Source organism: Pseudopipra pipra, chromosome 12 (genome assembly GCF_036250125.1).
Source record: "Pseudopipra pipra isolate bDixPip1 chromosome 12, bDixPip1.hap1, whole genome shotgun sequence".
NCBI classification, from domain to species: Eukaryota; Metazoa; Chordata; class Aves; order Passeriformes; family Pipridae; genus Pseudopipra; species Pseudopipra pipra.
Window position 1 is genome coordinate 14,782,719 of NC_087560.1, and position 20,434 is coordinate 14,803,152.

Sequence of the window (20,434 nt, forward strand, 5' to 3'; positions counted from 1 at the left end):
CAGGGGATCTCTGCGGGGTGTGACCACAGGGAATGGCACAGTGGGCTTGGCCTGAGACATTTAATCACTTTCAGCTGTCAAGAAAACACATTTGAGCTGGAAAACAAAGCTCCCTTCATTGTCTGGGTGTCCAAAACAGATGTGCAAGTCTGTTCTGTGACCAAGGGAAACTTTGGGAAAATGTTTCTTATCTCATTAGGATAAATATAAACAGAGAAAAGGTACCAACTTGATTTAAATGCTGCTATAATCTGCAGAGATTCTGAATAATCTATCCTAAAAGCACCTGGCCACCCAGCAGGCAGAGAGGCCATCCAGCCTGGGGGAACGGGACAGACTGGTTAAAGAGCTGCTGGTCCCTCTGGGTCATGTAGGGGTTCAGAGAGAGGAAGGAGAGACAGGATTTCCATCCTTCCTGCAAGGGGAATTTAGTTCTTGCATTGAACTGCATAGGTTTCAATAGATAATCATCACTGAAAATTGGTTTCTAATTGTTCTTATCTATAAGTTAAATCAAATTTGCAATAATTTTAATAAATATTTCTTGAGTTTGATGGTAGCATCCAATGGGAGAGAAGTCTGTAGAAACACCTGTGACTAAACAGACAAGCAAAGCTTTGCTTTCTTGAAGCCTGAGTGAACTGGACAGTATTTGCTAAACCAAGCAGGAAATTTAGCAGTTTATTTTTTTTTAAAATGGTAAGGAAAAAGGGATCATATTTATCTTTTTTTTTTGCTCAGAATAAGATGGTATGTCTGGAGCAGAATTTGCAGTTCACATTTTCATTATTCTTTAGACCTAATTGAAACTTGATTTCAAAAATTACATAAATCAGTTCAGTTTATGGTAGTCATTGATCAGTTCCTAAGCATTTTTTAATGGTGTTTCATGATAATTGTTAATTGCACTTGATTAGAAGTACATAGTCACAGTAGGGCTGATGGATGGATTCTCAGCTGAGCAAATCTGGATTAATTTACAGTCCTGAGGTTGTGATCCATAACATGTTTGAAATCAAATTAAAAATCCAGACTGTTATGAGACTAGGATGTGTGTTCATGGTGAAAGTCATTTAATATAATTTTGGCATCTTTTTCATTCTTTCAGAGCATCTAGTTTAGCTGTTCAGTTTCAATTATTTTTTCTAATTGTTATAAAAAAGTTTTTGCCCTGGGAAATATTCCATCTGGAAGATTTCCAAAAGAAAATATTTCCTTTGGTATTTAAAAATCAAATCTGAAATGGATTTTTATTCCTACTAGATTTAGATAAGCAATTTGATTAAAAAAATCCAGAATTTCTGTCTCCCATAAAGTGTACTGAAAAATGTAAGACCTGATTGTAATTATTTAATTAACCATTGTTGGGCTTTTTTCCCCTCATACGTAGTATGAAATAATTCTGTGATTTTGGCAGGCTGACAACATCTGAGCCCCTGTGGCTCAGCAGAAATGTACGGCAAGTAAGGAAGAAATGCAGCCTGTTACCTCTGTGCTACACAGGTTTTCCCTCAAGTTGGAAATAATGCCAGGTCTGACAACCCTAAAAGTTGCAGTTAAGCTCCCCAGGTAAACAGGTCAGTCCCTTTCAGAACAGTCCCTTCCCAAGGGTCTTGATCTCCTGTGCATCTTCCTGGCCAAGGACTAGCTGAATGAGAGGATTTTCCCCTTTTGATGCTTTGGGAAGGCAGCAGCCTGAGGGATGTGGGGTGGGGGCTCGGGGCCCTGTCAGAGGCTGAATTATAAGAGACAACCTTTGTCTTCCAATTAATAAGTCTAGCTCTTGTTCAGCTTCTTCCTTTAATTCCTCCTTTCTGTCAGTGTAAAGTGCGTGGGAGGGATTCACTGTGCAGGGATCCCTCCTGGATGGAAAGGCTCTCCGGCTGCAGGAGCGGTGGTGCAGGGCTTGGGGCAAATCCACCCACAGACATCCATCTCCCTGCCGGGAAGCTGGTGGGAGCTTCGGGGCCTTTCAACGGCAGCCAAACAAGCAGCTCCTTGCCCTGCCTTTACAGCAGGTGGGAGGTGGCAGCTGGCGGATCCCTGCCCTGTGGGGGTACAGGGGATAATGGAGCTGCTTCCCTGATTAACTCTGGCAGCGTCTGCTGAGTTAATTAGTGGGCAGATATAGGATACTGGGCATTACTAATTTGTTCGCAAATGCAGCTTGGAGCTGAGTGGGTTTGGGGTGAATTTCATTCTCGTTGTTTGCAAAAATAATTTTCAGGATCTGCTTCAAAATGAGCGTTTGAGCAGGAGATGCTTCAACTGTTTCCCTTGTGAGATTCCATTATGATGTTTAATCTGTGTGAGATGTCAGTGCAGAGTCTCCTTACATGGCTTCATTTTGCATCCATCTGGTCCTGTTTGCTCATGTTTGGACTGCCTTGTTCTTGCCAGGAGTGGTCATTCTGGTTTCATCTTCCCACTAGGAAGGGGAATCTTGCTTGCTCCAAGTGAGGGGCATCCAGTTAAGCATGAGAGGCTCCTGAGAGGTGTCTAGAAATAATTTATATACTGTGGTTGCAGAAGCAGAGGCTTGTTCTGACCAGCCATGCATGGCTAAAGCACGTAAAGGCAGAGATCTCTCAGAATCCAGCTGATAAAAAAAAGGACAGCAGGACTGACAAAACCTTTAGTAATTTCACAGGAAGCAACCACTCAGGTTTGCATGAACTCAGAGCATCCCAGTGAGAATTCCTGTCCTTGCAGCTGGAAAAGAGTCGTTAACAAATGTTCATTACAATAGTAACCACTTAGCCATTGGCTTGTGGCCATGCCACGATCTGTGCATCAGCAACTCTGTTTCCTGCTGGTTCAAGGTAGACAGATGTTTTCTTTGGGGGCATTATGGAAACTGTAAATGGCTTGGATCAGGATATTGAGTCTGTGCTGCATTTGTTTTCATCAGATGCTCTTCCTATAGGACGTTGGAGATAAAATACTCTGAGTGGGTGACAGAAAATAGGTGGAGTAAAAAGGGAGAAAGGTTGAAAATGGAGTTGCTTGTAGTTACTACTCAGTTACTCAGCACAGGAGGAGGGTTTTTCTTTCTTTTTTTTCTCAGTGATTGTTGAGTCAAGTGTGCAGATCAGACTTTACCAAACGAACCTGTTCTGCATCCTTATGCAAAGCATTTCTTGCTTGAAGATGGAGTCAATTACCGTGCATGTATTTACCCTGCTTGAGGAGCCTGTCTAGTTTCCATCTATATTTCATGAGTCTCAACACTCCCTGAGGCTTGCAGCACTCTGCTGTGCCTGCAGTGAAGGGCTCCTCCACTGCAAAAGCAACAATGACTCAAGAGAAGCACACAAACAGATGAAGTTCCCTGGATTTACATCCCCTGGCAGCCTTGGCCTTATGCCCTTAATGCTGGGTGGCATTTGGATGCTCTTTCAGAGCCTGCCAGGAGTCAGGTACCAGCTGATGCTCAACCTACCTGCCACTGGGCTGATGTAGAGAACAAGCTGCTTCTCACACCCTGTGCAAGTTGGAAGTCAATAACAGCACTAACCCCCTCTGACAAGCTCTGGTGTCTTTTCCATCTTTAAGTAATTAATAATAAATTAATTAATAGAAGAGTTAAAGCAAGGTCTCTTAAATCTGCTGGCTCAGCTGTGCAGTCAGTGCAGGTTCACACAGGTAACTGCCATCAGTTTGTCTTTGATTTTCGGCAACCCCACTGGTGAGGTTTCTGTCTTTCCCCTTGAGATCCTCTCCTACAGCCCCAGAAATGTTGCTGTCAGGAAGCTCTGCCTAAACTTCAGTATCAGTTTGAATTTCAGGCTTTCACATCTGCTGCAAATGCCCCAGCACAGCTGTATCCAGCTTTAAACTATCCAATGAAGCCAGTGGATTAATGGAGAAGAGAAGCTCACTATCCCTCTTTGGAGAACATGTTTCTTCCCTCTGGTCAAAGAATGTTCATCCAAACATTTTATTCTCAAAAGAAAAGAAATCTGTTCTGGACAAATTAGAAATGTTTGAGAAGCCAGTGTTTTCTTTTGTCCATTTTCACTCAATATGATTGAACCCACTGCAGAATTCTGAATCCTCAGGGAAAACCTGCCAAAATTTCAAGGAAAAATATTACTTATATGAAGAGAAAGTTTATTTGCATCTCTTTTTTGTATAAAACCAGTCTATTTTTTTACTCTTTCTCCTTACTTTGTCTGTCTGATGAAACAAACAGACAAGCAAGGAGCAGGAAACACTTCAGATTGATTTTTTTAACCTTCAAAGTTTCTAGTCAATTCCTCATTTGCTGGGCTCTTAGTCAGAATCATGTGGAAGAAACAATGTCTGTTCCTCTCAGCAGGGCTGTATTTTTAGAAGGGATGCAGAAAATAGAGGTAAGTTGGTTTTTCTTCAACTGATATATGGGCTTTCCAGTGGTGATCCCCTTTTTTATTTTTTTTTGATTTTACTTTAGGATTGAAATACTGTGGGTCTTGGTGGTATTTTGAACCCAATTATGCCAATGTGATTTCTTTATATTTCTTTATATTGCTTTTATTGTGGAAAGAATAAATGACACATTAGAGTTAAATCTTCAGTTGCTGATAGTGCAGCTTGCTTTTCTTGCAGTTGGGATCAAGCCAAAGGAATAATCATGTTTGTCTAGTCAATGCATATCTCTGAAATCTCCAGCTCACATTGCCCTGGGATCCAAATGCAGGTGATTTTATGACAGCTAATAATCATTGTAATTAGGAACCTAATTAAATATACTCTGATCTTACCTTTCTCAGAGCTGATCAGCTCAGGGGTTGATTTGGATTCTCCATCTCTTTTCACACAGTCTCCTACAGCAAGTAAAGCATGGGTGATTTCTAGCATTCTTTGAAGTATAGACACTGCTCATCAGCATCCCAGAGCTTGGGGACAAATAGACCAGCAGTGTGAGCCAATGTCTCTAGTAAGTTCCTAAAAAGTGTACCAAATGTGTTAAAAAAAGAAATCACACAGAGTGACTGAGCTAGAAAGGAGCCAGGGAGGGCAGGACAGCTGGAAAGCTTTGCCACCTTTGAGCAGAGAAAGTCAGCAGTGCCTCAGCAATCTGTGACAGCGCAGCAGGCGATTTGTCAGGTTAGTGTTGAAAGAGTCTGAGAAGGAGCTGATCTGTGCCTGGGAGCAGGTGCTGAGGGTGCTATACAGAAGGATCAGCAGTTTTGCCTTTACTTGGCAGCTAGGGTTACTCTACCAGAAGAAATCAGCCCTGTCCACGAGCCAAGGGAGCTCTCTGCATGATGTCATGCCGCAGGGGAACCCCTTGCTGCTGAGACCACAGGCAACGCTTCCCTTCTGCAAAGCACCGGAGATGGGAGAAATAGAAAAGTCAGGCAAAAATTCCCTGCCTATAGTGGGGGCTGTGTTGGCTCAAACTGGCTGTCAGGGAGAAGTGGGTACTCTGAATAAACAGGACAGAAGTGGCTATCGGGCTGTAGGAACAACACTGAGGCAGCATTGGGTTTATAGCAGGCAAATATCGGGGATGAATTTGGGTTCACAAAGCTCTCCTGTTTGCAGTCCACGGTACTGAGTGGCAAATCTGTGCTGGCCACCCAAGTATGACCACAGTGGAGTTCCCCCAGAATTTGCAACAGTCAGATACAGCAGCAGATTTGGAACCCACGGGGAGAGACATTTTCTCAGTTTCCAACAAGTGATGACAGTAATTTCTAATGAATTAGGGGGAGTTATTTCCCAGAGAAAATCCTGCTCATTTCACAGTAAAATTCCAAGGTATATTGCCTGCAAACAGGAAATCTGTGCAATCTTCTCAATTCTGCATCAAACTCTGCTACCCCAAATTCAGTCACCGTGCGGCTGGTTTTGAACAGAGGCCTCCTGCAGAGCCTGGATCTCCACCAGGAAGACTCTTCTTCTGCTTTGGAAGGAGAGTCTAGATGAGGACACATGACTAGATGGGCACGTGACACTTAGGAGGTGAGTAAAGCTGTCACCTGCATTCTGTAGAGGAGGGACACAGCTTTTAGACACAAACTTTTATGAGATAAGGTCTTACTAAATACAAAAAAAAAGAAAACATGATGGACCAAATGCGTCACCTGGAGAATGTTATACCTGGCTCGGGTAAGTTGGGAGGTGTAGTGTGGGCTTGGCCCTTTTATTGCTCTCTAATCCTGTGGAAAAAATGCTTTACCTGAATCCTACATGGTGCTGAGCAGCCTTGCAGATCAGCATGTGGCCGTGGAAAGCAGTGAGCAGTGAATATCCACGTGTCACATCCAGACAGCTGTGGCAGGTGGCCCATGAGTGCCTCCACTGAGGGCCAGGGGAGCGCACCAGCATCACAAAGGATGGACATCTGGGCAGGACCCAGCCCTGGTCATATCTAATTAGTAACTATGGAAGCTGCCACTATCCAAGGCATGTCTGACCCTCTGCTTCTCTATAGGGAATAGAGAAACATGTTTAATTTGGAAATAAAAGATCCTTTTCACAGACCAGTTTTAAACTCACCTCATCCCAATCACAGCAGCAAACCCATTTACTGTGGAATAGAAGCAGGCGGTGCTTGGCCCTCTTCCAGCACTGAGCTTAAATCATAACAGGCACGTCAATGCCTTTAGCTCTCAGCTTTGTGCCCATCACTAGACCTTACACTTTGATAAATAATTTTTGATCATCACCTCCTTCTTGCCACTTTCTTCAACTGGGATATTTTATTCTCTTTCCCCTGAAGAGGCACTAGCATTATCTGCCTTGAAGTATTTGTTATCCCCCTGAAATTTGCCAGCTAATCCCCCCAGGCTCATCATCTAGAGGACACCTGCTCTCACACTCCATTTCTTCCTGCCTTCTCCTATATATCATGCAGGATTCCTGCTTCCAGCAAAAGTCTTGAATTTATTTTATCCCAAATTTACTCCAGGTCCAATAGGCTGCGCTTGTCCCTTCCCCCTGGGGATCAGAAGCCATTTGCTGTGATATCACTATCTTCTGGTGTCATTTCTGTGTCAGTAGTGCCAGTGTAGCTGGTTAAGAGAAAGCCATTCTATAGCCCAGGGAATCCTCTAGCTTGGGATCCCCTCTCTAACCCCCCAGCAAATGCATCCAAGAAAACATCTTGGTGGATGGTTACAGAACAGCCTACACCAGAGTGAAGCTCTCGTGATGTCTTGAAGAAGAACTTATTTCTCCCAATAGAAATAAAAGGTTGTAGAAACTCAAGTGAAACTCATGTTCTCCTCTCCCTTAAATACATCCAATTCCTGCTTTTAATGATATTAAGGCCTTGCCTTTTATTACCAGGAGCCCCACAGGTTAGTGTGTAGGTAGAGATTTCTTTGTGCAAGATTTCTATCTCTTCCCTTTCAAATTCCCTTAATGTCCCTTTGTCTCCTATATTCGGAACTGCAAGCCCATCTCATTTACATTTTTAGGACAGAGACTGATTTGTTTTTCTTTTCGTCCCCATAGCAAGAGATAGTTTCCATGTCCCAAAACATGCTTAGGAACAGAGCCCACACAGAGGGTGAGGGAGGCAGATACTTAGTGGAGACTCTTTCGAAGCCTGCTGCCTCATCGTGCATTCCCTTCCACCCAACATGGGGCTGAGGTGCTGATCTGGCACCCACTTGGCCACCAGAGCGATCTGCCAATGGGTGACTTCACCCAGTCCTGACAAGGCATCTCGCAGGAGAGTTGCCAGCTGACTTGGGGTTGCAGGGAGGAATGAAAACAGAGCCCTGTGCCAGCGCACAGGACGTGATCTCTGCAGCTCGGTGGAGAGGAACAGCATCAACAGTAGGAGTTACGTGTGAACAGCACATTTCAGGCTGCACTGGGCTGCAGACACTGCCAAGTTCCCCTGTGAGTCCTGGGGAAAGCAGGAGCTATAGGAAAGCCCACGCTTTCTGATCCCACACATCTGCTCATCGGAAGCCAGATGGAGGGACACTGCGGTGGGCAGAGTCAGCAATAGGGGGGGCACTTGAAGCCTGAATCCTGGCAGCCAGTCCTTAGCATGCATTTCAAGGATAGATTTCCATGCTCTTTGAGGCCTGTTCTGCCTGGCACTGCAGCTCTCCTGAAGTTCAAGGCTATCAAAATGACAGTCAAAATGTCCCTGAAGGAGCTTGGCGAGGTCTGATCTCAGCGTGTGGACTGGAAGCTGGGTAATAACATGCTGACAGATGAAATCCTCAGAAGGGGCCACATGCAGCTGCCCACCAATATCCCTCAATAGTCCTGCTGACAAGAAGAGCTGTGTTCCAGCTGAGGTGTGGAGAGGCATGAGAGGGAGAGGGTGCCCCAGTACCAAATAACATTTTGCAAGCAGGCTCAGGAGAAGTGGAGGCCAGTCAACATGTACATGAGGCAGGTCCGAGACTCTCGGCAGGAAGGAAGATGATGAAGTTCCTTACTGCTTAAATTTTACTAAAAGCCGTATTCCTCTATCAAACTCACTTCTAGGGAGATGACAGCTGGAATTTCTGCTGTACAGTCCATTTGGCAGGCTTGAGCTGGGTCAAAGAGACTGGGCTTTGGGAGCAGGTAGAGGGATTCCCCTCATTTCAGTATCTCTGCAGGAAGGAGGACACTTAGACCAGGGACAACGAGGACAGGTCAAAATATACCTGTCCTCCCCTTCTAAATGCCAGAGCATCTCCTTTCCATAGGGATTCTAGAATTTCAGGATCTCTCTCTGTTGCCTTCTCAGTTTTAGGAAGTCTGGCGACTATTAGTGTCCTTAACACGTCTTCTTTGGCTAGAGCTGAAATAAGAGGAACAGAAGGAGAACTATGAAACAAGATGGAAGTATTATTGATTTCTATTAGAAACATCACATCGGAGGTCATTCACAGGAGGCTCTGTCCTTGCCAGGATAATTTCAAGATCACAGTGGTCTTGGCAAGGACAATCTGATGTCCAGAAAGGTGAAATTCTGAGCTCTCCATCAGTGGTTACAAGATTCCCTTTTCAGTTAGGCATATATTTTCCCTACACAGTCTCTGACAGGTAGAGAAAACAAGTTATTACAGGTATTTTGCAGACAACTCCTCCTAAGAGTAACTAAATGTCTTGTCTAGGGTTAATCAAACCATTTGTGGCATTACAGAAATCTGCACAGAGTTCTTGATGTTGCCCAAGACGCTAAACCATCTTTCCTCTAACCGAACCTGTCCGAGTCCTAACTCATGTCTGCACAGGCATGTATTTTTCAGTGTGGTTTGTTTTTTGTTTTTTTTTTTACCCTTTTCATATTTTACAGAAGAATTCCAGGTAAAACATAAGCAGAAGTTGCCTGAATTCAACTCTCCTGGCATAAATTACCCTGATGGCAATCTGACTTTAACTCCCATCTGTACTGTCGCGCCCCTGCCCACAAGCATGAGTCACACTGAGCAATAAATAACAGCTAAATCCTTCTTCTGCCTCGACAGGTGATTCTGAGGATTTTCTCTCTGCGTATACACGAGCTGTAGTGCCATAGCCTGATGATATATTATGGCTATTAATTTGGGGAGATGAAGCTTTTTCATCATTAATGTCCAACCTGAACACACTAATTTATTATGCTGTTTGGGAAGGAAATTCAGAGCCTTCTCAGTGCTATGAAGTGGAAAGCCTAATTGTTGGGGTTTTTTTTTCCCCTTCCTTTTACTGGCTCAAGGCAACATTAGTTTCCAAGACTGGGTACTCCAGCTACTGCTATGCCTTTTCCTCTCCCTTCTTTTCTGACCTTCACTATCCCTGCCTTGTCCTGCCTTCTTTCCTGTATCTCATGCTCTGCTGTTGCTTTCTCTCATTCTTTGGCTTCTGCAGTATCTGCTCCTTGTTTCAGTGGTTTCCTCCTTTCTTTCTCTATCCAGCAGAGGTATGAGCATCATTTCAAGGGATGGTGAGGCAGTAGTTGACCCGTGGCACAGCTGAAAACCACATGACTTTGGATTGTCAAGATACTGCCCAAGCTTAAGGCTCTGTGTAAATGAGGTGCTCTTGCAAAGAGCTATCCTAAAGACTCTAGCAGGAACAAGAAAGGAATGAGGGATGCTTAGGAAAAGCCACTGCCATGTAATCCAACTTCCCATAATATTAGGGGGTCCATTACATGTGCTCAAATTAGCCACACTCCTCTTTGCAAGTGCGAAAAAACCTACCAAGGGCTCTTTTGAGTCAAAATCCTTCATGAGTATAAAACACAAGTATAAATGTAGACTCGCTATATGCAAGGTCTTATGTTGCTGTTAAGTCTGTGCCAATATATTCCAGGCCTTATGGCAATTTTAGTTTGTGCATTTAGTCAATGAAAAAAAGGAAATTTATTTTTATGATTTTCTTCAAGATGCTGGTTTCAAAAGCAGGTTCTTCAAAGATCTGAGAATCTGAGACACTCAAGATACAGCCTCCCAGCTAAGACAGACTTTACAAATTGCCTTCTTACAGAATAAGACATCACTTTGTGGGTATGTTTTTTTTTGTACTGCAGTGATATATGTGGGGCACATAGTGAATTTGATAACTAGGCAATGCAATCTGTTGAGTGATCATGGTTGCTACAAGGTTCAGGTCTCCTCAGTAGTGTTTCACATTTAAAAAAAAGAGGTCAAACTAATCAAAAGGCTATGAACATGAATGAAGCAAAAGCAATTGCCAGTACTTTCCCTGCTACTTAACCTTGAAAGATGTCTCGGAGTGAACATCTCTTTAAATTTGCTTCTGCTTTCACTTGTATTTCTCCACAGGCAAGGTGCATAATGAAGAGCACATTTGCAATTTTGCAAGCTCTTGAGGCCACAAAACAATTGTGTTGGAGGGCTTATGCAGAAAAGAAAGTGGCTGGATTTAGCTTGAGAACCACCCCTCTTATTTGATCTCAATCTCAGCACAATAATAACTGCCTTCCTCAGGCATGGTGTTTGGGCAGCCCCAAAGGGAAACACAGGGATCAAACCTATTAAAGAGCATGATGGAAGCATAAGGTTGGCTGTGTCCATGACAGGCTAGGGGGGATTTCTTGTAATGAGCAAGAATTCTGGCATGACCAGTGCATTCGTACACTTCACTGGAGCTGGCAAGCAACTGTCTCAAGAGACTGATCATCCTGGGCTGGGAAAGAGCTGTTCCTGATAGCAGGAGCGGTTTCCGGCAGGGAGATCTCTCAGCCTGTGGAAACGTCTCTGCTAGAGCTCTCTGTTAACACACTCTGATATCATGCTGGAAAACGGGAGACAAACCCCGCCAGGACTGCTGTGAGGTGCAGTAAATGATTTGTCCTTCTGTCCCAAGCAATGGGAAGGTGATCATGGACAATAACTGATGATGCTTTTCAGTACCTGAAGCACTACAGTCACTTCTTGTCTGAGATCAGAAGTGATGAGATATCCTGTCCACAGCACTGTGGTAACGCTGGGCATAGGGTCATTTTGTGGCACAGCACACTGAAGACACTTTGGCTGCATGGATCCAAAGGAAAGGGGGAACTTCAGGCTTCAGCAAGGCAGAAAGGAGAGAAGGACAAGAGCAGGGAGTGAGGGGGGAAAACAGGCCCCAATGCTATTCTGTTAGGTAGAGACAGGAGGAGGACTTAGGTATTTAATTAAGATACTTGCACAAATAAAATCCCTTCTGAAAGAAAGCAGTACTTAGAAATCACTCAGGGCTGTGTCTGCTTTCATGACTCCATCACTGGAGCAAATCTATTCATCACAGGCATGTATTAATGAATTAGTTAATTAAGTGGCTCATTATTTAATAACTCAGGTTGCAAGTGTGATGAAATAAAAGTCCCGTTTGTAGCCAGAGGCACATCTTTGCCAACAAGCTAAGCAGTTTACAGTTAATAAGGGATGTTTGCTGTCTGACACAGGCAGAATCTGCTGAATTGCAGGCAGTTTATTTCCAAGGTTATTGCTTACAGTCTTCTCTGGGAGCTTGTCAGGTCTTCCAAGCCCAGTAAGGTTAAACCTAATAAGCTGTCCAAGGGCAAAGACATGTAGAAATGCTCAAATTCATTAAAGGCACCAGGGCACCATTGTTTCTGAATCAACACCAAATTACCTATTGGTTTATGCTGCCAGGTGCAATCCTCATAGAGAGGTTGATTTATTAATAAACAGTAAAGTCTCAAAGATTCTGGCTTGCTGTGATATTTAAAAAGACAAGGACATAACAGAAACACGTGCTGGATATTTGGCACTGATAATGCTCCCCGGGGTGATCTTGGGAAAACTCCTTGATTTATATCTGCGCTGGGATACCTCCGAGTATTACTTGGTATCCAGGTTGGGGTTTGTGCCTCATCTCCACATAAAGGAAAAGATTTGTGGGGCAGAAAAGCTCCCATTTATTTTGGTCATCATGTCAAGGATAGCTGGGTGTGAAGGTTCGAGTAAAGCCTTCGCTTGCTGGTCCACAGTTGCCCTTGGAGAATGGGACACAACACACAGCATTTCCTTTTCAGTTCTCAGATTAAATTATAGTCTCTCTCTGCCTCAAGTCATGATGTGCAAACCTGAGAACTTTTCCCAGCCTTTCATGGGAGCTGTGAGCACTGTAGGCTGCTTAAGTACCGTGATAATGAGAGGAGAAGAGGAAATAGATATTTAGAAGAACTTTAGAGACTATGAGTATTTTCTCAGATAGAAGATTGTTAATCTCAATAGGATGGGCAAATTCTGGTTCAGGCATGTGCATTTCTAGTTTTCATTGGGTAAATTATCAGCTCCACAAAACTCTAGCACTTAAAACTAGACATTGCTTTCCCACCAGTCCTCCTGCTGTGATTCTCCCCCATCCTCTGTGGTTTTATTCTTTTCCCCTTCACCACCTCCCTTCTGACTAAGCTCTCAGCTGTGATTTCTCCCTTCATTTGCTCCTTGAAGCAAGTTGGTTCATTATTTATTAGCTACCATACTCTTACACCATCTGTCTCAACTCATTATCCATATTCATCTTGTCAAATTGACCTTTTATGGCCTTTCTCTGGAATCCCAATGTGTAGTCTGTCCCTCCATATATAGCTTTGTGTTGCTAAGCCATTGCTTTCCAACTCCTACCGTTAAACATTCCTCTCTATATCTTTCTCACAACACCCCAGCTTGCTAGTCTGTGTCCCTAACTTCAGAAAAGCTGTGTACTCTACTTCAGTGATGCTTGTTCCTTGTTTCATCTGCTATCTGAGGCAGCTTGCTGCAGCACATACTTAGATACGACCTTTAAAGCATCTGCATCAACAGAGTATCACACTTAAAGATATAATCTCCCTCTAACAGTCTGGAGGACTTTCTGTCCCTTAGTTCATATCATAATATAGTGGATTACAAGTTGAATTCATCCCACAGCCACTTGGCTGTGACAGTCACCACCACATAAGGCAATGGCATTTCAGTGTCCAATGTGCTGGAAAGCAGAAATCTCCCCCAGTGGGATGGGTTAGTATGAAAAAATGTAACGGCCTTGGAGCAGTGCAGCCAGATTCTTACTCAACATAAATCAGGACAGTTCAATCAAACAACTGAATTATTCCTGTTCATACCTCATCTGTCTCTGCTGTCAAATTCAGGAGCTATTGTAAATGCTTCATCTTCAAACATGATAGTTTTTCTTCACAGAAGAGTGTGTTGTGTAGTAAAGTAATGCAGGACTCTTGGGCCAAGTTACACAGTGGGTATTTTGTCCTGGTAGAACAAACATACACAGAGTGCACCTGCCCAGAAATGTGTAAAACCAACCACAGATCAATAGAGGTTATCCAGGAACTGTAAGACGACTTCAGTTCAATAGATTCTGTAGCACAGAATTTTGAAGTAGAATGCTTTCTCTGATAAATAATTGATCAGATCAACTGGTAACACATTAAATTGCTCCAGCTCTGGTTTCCCTGCATTTCTCAACATACCAGGGCTGCATCAGCACCAATCTTCTTCCAAGCATGGGAAAAGTGAATAAAGGAGTCCTGTCCTAGAGACCCTGGCAGCATCTCGGAGAAAATCAATGCTTTTTACACTGAACAGAGGACTTTTTACCCTGTGTGTCCTACCTGTGCTGCAGGAGAGCAACCAGTAGGTGCCATCTGTACTGCTGAAAGTCAGTTCTTTAAACCAGATGATTTCAAGTCAATGACTTTCAAATATCTTGCTCTTCTTTACAGAATCTGTGGCACAGATAGCTTGCTTAATAAGCTCCATGGAGAGTTTTTGAACCTGTGTTACATATCTATCAAATAATTTCTTAATAATAGAATAAGTCTCAGGAGAAACTAGTTTTTATCCTCAGTCTTCACTTAATATAGTGCTCCCCTCTGAAGCTACAACAAAAGGCAGCTCTTTATCCAGAGTTCAAAGCAAGCTCTTTTTAAGGTAGGCTCTGCTACAGACTTTGATTTTTAAATCTCTTGTTGCCCAGACCCAGTTACCCTCCTGTAAGTGTTTGCAGATACAGTTGATTGTTGTAGCCATTAACACAACTTTATACGTGAAAAACATATATTGACATGCCCTCACATGTAATCTTGATGTCTTTGATGGCAAAGTAGCTCCTTTTTGCTTCCAGCTACCATGTCACTGATTAAGAGAACTAGAAAACTCAGATATCTGCCTTGATTTTTTGAACAAGAGCAGAAAAGAGTCCTCAGAAATTATATCTGGGGCTGATATTCCTCCAGCTGCTAGGGGTTTTCAACCTGCAACTGTGATATAGTCTTCTCTCAAGAATGCTCGATGACCATGGTTGCTTTTGGACATTAATTGCAAGGATAAATTTTACTTCCAGTCTTATGAGATGGGAGAGAAGTCAGATGGCAACTTTTTCCTAGTGATGTATATAGTGCTCCCTTACCTGTCTAAAGTTGTGTATAAACTTGCATCCCAAGGGCTGACCTGTATTTCAAAAAAAAAAAAGACCAAGTTTTCAGCTGATTAAATCACACTGATTCACTGGCCAGCGTTCAGATCTGAGAACATCCTACTGGAAATTCCCCAGGGACTCACTGCTCGTCACCACCATCTGATTAGGATATCTGATGGAAAGGCAAAGTAAGGAAAGTGACTGCTGAGAACCTGCAAGAGATGTGACCTATTTTGATACAATCACCCCCTCAAATAACAGTTAATAATTGTTTGGGGTTTGGTTTAGTTTTTTGTTGGCTTGGGGGTTTTGGTTTTGTTTTTTTTTTTTTTTTGAATGAGTGATGTCCTCCACAGCCAACTTCTTCTAAAAGTGTCTTGAAGTCCTGTGTTCTGAAACTTTTCTCCCTGTTATTTTGGCAGTGAAAGAGAGATGCAAAAATTCAAGCAAGAATTAATAAGGCCTAGGGCTGAGCTCTAACAGAGATGGCACAGGATGCTTTTATAATCCTTGCATATGAAGGCAAGAGCTACTGTCATTACAAAGTAGTAACTGTCATCTTTTTTCCACAGTTTTTGGATCAATAATATGTCAGAGCTTCCATCTTCCCCTGGCTATCTCTTCATTTATTCAGAGCACAGTTTGGACCATTAATCCCTGTTCTTGCTCCTTGACTTCTGATTTTACTTGGTTACTACCTCTCTGCATTTGAAGCCCCCTCATTTCCTTTTTCTAATTTTCCTCACATATAAATTCTCTTCAGAGCCTGCTGCTTTTCCCTCTGCAGGATTCTTGCCAAGAACCCAGCGTTGCCATCTGTCCAGGAAAATGATGATACTGCTCAGCTCTCTTCTGGATGTTGAATTGTGTGGCTGCAGCAGCAATTTTAATGTTAGAAAAGAAAAAAAAAGAAATCAGAACCCAGTGGAAGAAAAGCCCTTTTCTGCCTTACAGAGGTCAGATACTTTTAGTCCTATGCATATAAATAGCAGGATTACTTTTCCTATATTATACTTCTCTATATTGCCTTCTTAAAGATGCACCTCATAATTTTACATCCATGAGAGCAAAATCAGAGTTCCTTGTACAATTTTTGTTGATAAGAAAATGCTGTTTTTTAAAACCTGAATTATGTAGGGGGAAAATATCAGTTTCAGCTAAGGTTTCTAATAAAAAATGGATCAAGCAGCTGACACTATGGCATTTCTTAAGTGAAATATTTGGTTTCAGTTTGAAACAACTCTCCATGCACCTGCTTTTCTTTTTTTTTTGTGCCAATGAAAAGGGCAACCTTGTACAGTTTAAGATTAAACATTTCTAATGGATCTTATCTGAAGTATTATTTTTTGTGAATTGTGGGATTGCAGACTAATTTTTTAGATTTTTAAAACATTATTATTATTTATACTGGTTGTAAAGAGGGAAAATTTCAAAATTCTCCTGAGGGAAAATAGCAGTTTTCTTAGGGGTGAGGTGCAAGGGGGGAAAGCTAGACTGTAAGAGTTCAGTGAAAACCTGACAAAGACTCTAGACCACTTTTCCCCGATTTCTGATTTATTTAAGGTTTTGGGGGCACAAATTGCCACCTATCAATATAGCCACAGCTGCAAGGGATTTCAGCAACAGACCTGCAATTTCCAGCAGGGTATAGCTGCGCTGTCCTGATGTACAGTCCTGAGGGACACAGAGATGCCAAGAACACAAGGGACAGAGCTGAGGATGCTCAGCCTGCAACACAGTCATCAGTCACTGCTACAGTTCTCAGCCTGATAATATTGGTGTAATTGCTGGGTGCCCGAAATCCAGGATGATCTCTCCTGGGAGCCGTGATTTGTTAGGCACCTCAAAAATCTGGCACTTCACGTGTACAAATGAATCCATTAATTACATTCTCGATAAGAATCTGAGATTGGAACTTCACAGAAACCCATCTACACCATTTTCTTTCTCCTTTTAGTGAGGGACATTTCTTCTCAGGAATTTTTTTACAGTTAGCTTTGTGACTGCAGTGTCCTTATGGTCACTGTAGGATCTGGGCATCTTCACATTGCTGTCAGCAGAAAGCAGCTCTGGGGGTGAGGATGTTTTGCAAGAGGAGTTGTCCTTCAGCCAGAATATTAAACTGCTCTGCCATCTGTTTTACAGGGATTATTCTGGTGAATGCTAAAGATCCCTTGAAAGCATTTTTATAGTGTGTCCCTGTACTGCTCCTTCTCCACAGTGTTCAAATAACCTCTCCCTTCAGCTGTTGATATTGAGACTGTTCCCTTTCTGAGCACGCAAAGGCAAAGAGAAAGGACCTGGACAGCAGCTCCCAGCCTTGGCTCTCTCCCCCCTGCACACATATCTTGTGTGTGCAGCCACTGTTCCTTTCAGATCATGTTCCCACAAAGCAACGATCTCACTCTCTTTACTTTTCCAGAAACTTCACCGTGCCCCAAGGTTCAATATTTCACAAGAAATCCCCACTCCGCATCTGCCCTGCTCACTGATTTGCCATGATGTCTATTCTCTGCTAGAGCTCACCTCTCTGACAAGCCCTTGGCTCTCTTCATTTAGTGCCAGGTACCAGACACTCACCCTTCTCTGCATCCCCTCCAAGCTCTGCTGCCCTCCAGCCCCCAGTTTATCACCTCAGCACGCCAGACCTACCTTATGTGCTCTCTCACAGAGGCAAATACAGGTGTTAATCTGCTTTTCTTAAAACATCCCTTTTCCTAGAGTAGATACTGTTTCTATTATGAGGATATCTAAGACTTTAGGTTGCTATTTTAAGTCACACATCTCAAATGACTGAATTCCTGGCTAAGTATGCGACATCTGAGCTGACTAAAGAGAGAAGGAGTGCAAGAAAACTGCACGGTGGATAGGGTGTTTTAAAGAGCTGCTGTTAAATAAATTAGAGTGTGCAAGATGCAGGGCTAAGTGAAGGATGCTTGTAGCATCATGATAACTGATGCAATGGACTGTTCAGTGGGGAAATAAGGTTGAGGTAAATGTGAAGCACAATATAGAGAAAAAGCTACAGTGCAAAATAAGGGGAAGAAAAAGCAGGGTAATGTACTGAGAAATAAATACTGTGCTATGGAGAATTACAAATGAGGAAAGAAACTAAATTCCCATGTATTCCAGGGTTTTGTGTCCAATGCTCAGTTTAATGGTCCGCTTCGGGGACACCCAGAATGAGGCTTTCCTGCCTCTGCCTTCCCTCCCCTGCAGACTCTGCCTTATGGAGCCTGACATTTGTTGTGTGTTAAAACCTCACTTACATGTCTCAGAAACTGTCAGTTTAAAATTGCCCAAGGTTGTAATAGAATCATTTAGGTTGGAAAAGACCTCTAAGGTAGTCGAGTCCAACCATTAAGCCAGCACTGCCAAGCCCACAACTAAACCACATCCCAAAGCACCACATCTACACATCTAAGTCCCCTAGGGCTGGTGACTCCACCACTGCCCTGGGCAGCCTGTTCTTGACAACCCTTTTGGTAAAGAATTTTTTCCTAATATCCAGTCTGAACCTTCTCTGGCACAACATGGGCCATTTCCTCTTGTCCTATCGCTGGTTATCTGGGAGAAGAGACTGACACCCACCCTGCTACAATATGCTTGGTGTGGTGTGTATATTTGTCTCAAGCTCTCATGTATCACTGTGAAGGGTAATTATAGCAATCCAAGCCTGCCATCTCTAAGACACATCATGATTTTGCATCTAAATGCTAAATGGGGCTGTTAATGTGAGTGAGCGAAGCTCAGCTTGAGTGAAAGGGTGTTAAAGAATCAGGTCTAGAGTGAATCAGCCTGTGCATATGTGGCAACGAAAGGAAACAAGTGGTGTGAAGTATGAAAGTGTAGTGTTCAAAAGTCTGAAGTTCCAGCCTGCCTTGGGCAATGCCCCTTCTCCTGGGGTGATCCTAGAAAATATCCATCCTACAAACTGAATGGGAACCCAGTGATTATTATTTACCACAGTCTTTTCTCTGAATTACATGTTCTTACCCACACAGGTGGCTGTCACTGGTCTATGAGGCTCATCAGCTCATGTCATTATTTCTTAGGCTGCCCAAGATGTAAGTGATTCCATTTGGTAAATACCAATCTTTGTGTGTCAGTGAAAGAGCACAGATGCTTCAGTAGGTTTTTTCTAAGTTTGTGATCTCTGGTCCTGCTGTTGTGGGAAGCAAATAGCTCAACTTCCAGCCTCAGCAGCTTTTGAATAGAATAAAAAAAAAGATTTCTAGTGCTTGGTCCTTAAGAACATATTTTTACCTTCTGGGAAAGCAGGTGTAAGGTGAGGGTAGGGTTTGTGAAGACTGAATCTGATCAGTTCTGTTATTGGTGTTATTATTGCTTCATCTCTCAAGATGAGTTTTCAATCTAGTTCTGTAGCAACCAGCAAGGGACAGATACAGTGAGGTCACATGCTCCAACACTGGAGGTCACTTTGAAGCATAACCTGCCAGCAGATGATATTTAAAGGCTTCCAAACTAAGGCCTAATGTTCCTTAGCACATATTGTTCTTTTTTTTTTTTTTTTTTTTTTGAATAAAAGGCTCCTTCCCCTACTTTTCAAAAGAAAATATGTCTCTGTGGAACTACATCTGGCTGTCTTGGAGAACATGATGTTCAGTCATGACACAAGTCTTTGCGTAATCAAGAGAGTTGAACTTCAAGACTTGGAGGTTCTGAGACTCAAAAGTACTTTTGGATTATTTAACCATTTGAGGTGACAGTTCAGCATTGAAACAAGAGCTGTAGAACTCACTTAAGTGTTTCTGATGGCTCTCAGATGTATTAGCTCCCCTGCGCATTAATACCTCCATTGCCAATGCAAATACTTCTCTTTACTGCTGCTTGCACTGTAGACTCCTGATCTTTATAACATAATCATAATGCCTTTGGGATCTTTTTGAGCCCTGGAAGAATGCCCCACTGCCTTTTTCATCTCATGCAAAATGTATGGTGTGATTCAGCATAAAGAAAGGGAAGAGGAAACAAATTGAATGCAGTAACAAATAGCAGAGAGGCAGAGAAAAGGAAGGTGCTCTGGTAGGGTCTGCAGAGGCCATGTTGTAATTAAGTGCCATAAATATATAGGCAGATAAACAGAAATGCAGAGGAAGCTTTTATGAAGTTTCTTGGAGCATCTCCCATGAACAGCACAGGCAAGGCATGGCCATTAATCCACGCAGAGAAGTCAAACCTCTGCTCCTTTCTTACTCTGAGCACTGGGGCTGCCAGAAAATCACAGCATTTGCAGCAGGAGCGATGCCCTTCTTAGCATTTTTTGAAAGTGCTACTGAATTTCTCTTCTGAAGTCATTTTAGCTGCATATAGCACTGTTATTTACAGTGCGTGCGTTTGTGTGCACTTCTATAGGTCAACTGACTGTGTAGGTAACACCACCCACATATGGTGCCTGCCCATGTCAATCCATAGCTCATTTACACTTTATTTAGGCAAGCAGCTCAAAGCTTAAAGCAGAGTCCACGTTCTGTGCATGCCTACGCTGTGCTGGCTCCTCTAGCATGACTCCACTCTGTTTCCCACATGTCTCCTTTCAAACTCCATGTCTACAGCTGTGTGTGGCAACAAATGCAGGGGAACACTGGAGAGC

The 20,434-nt window shown here is 42.9% G+C and overlaps 1 protein-coding gene across 2 annotated transcripts in view; it reads left to right on the forward strand.

Annotated features, from left to right (window-relative positions):
• SV2B (synaptic vesicle glycoprotein 2B) overlaps positions 1-20,434 on the forward strand; it is a 65,014-nt gene that overhangs the window by 12,896 nt on the left and 31,684 nt on the right. The window lies entirely within an intron of this gene.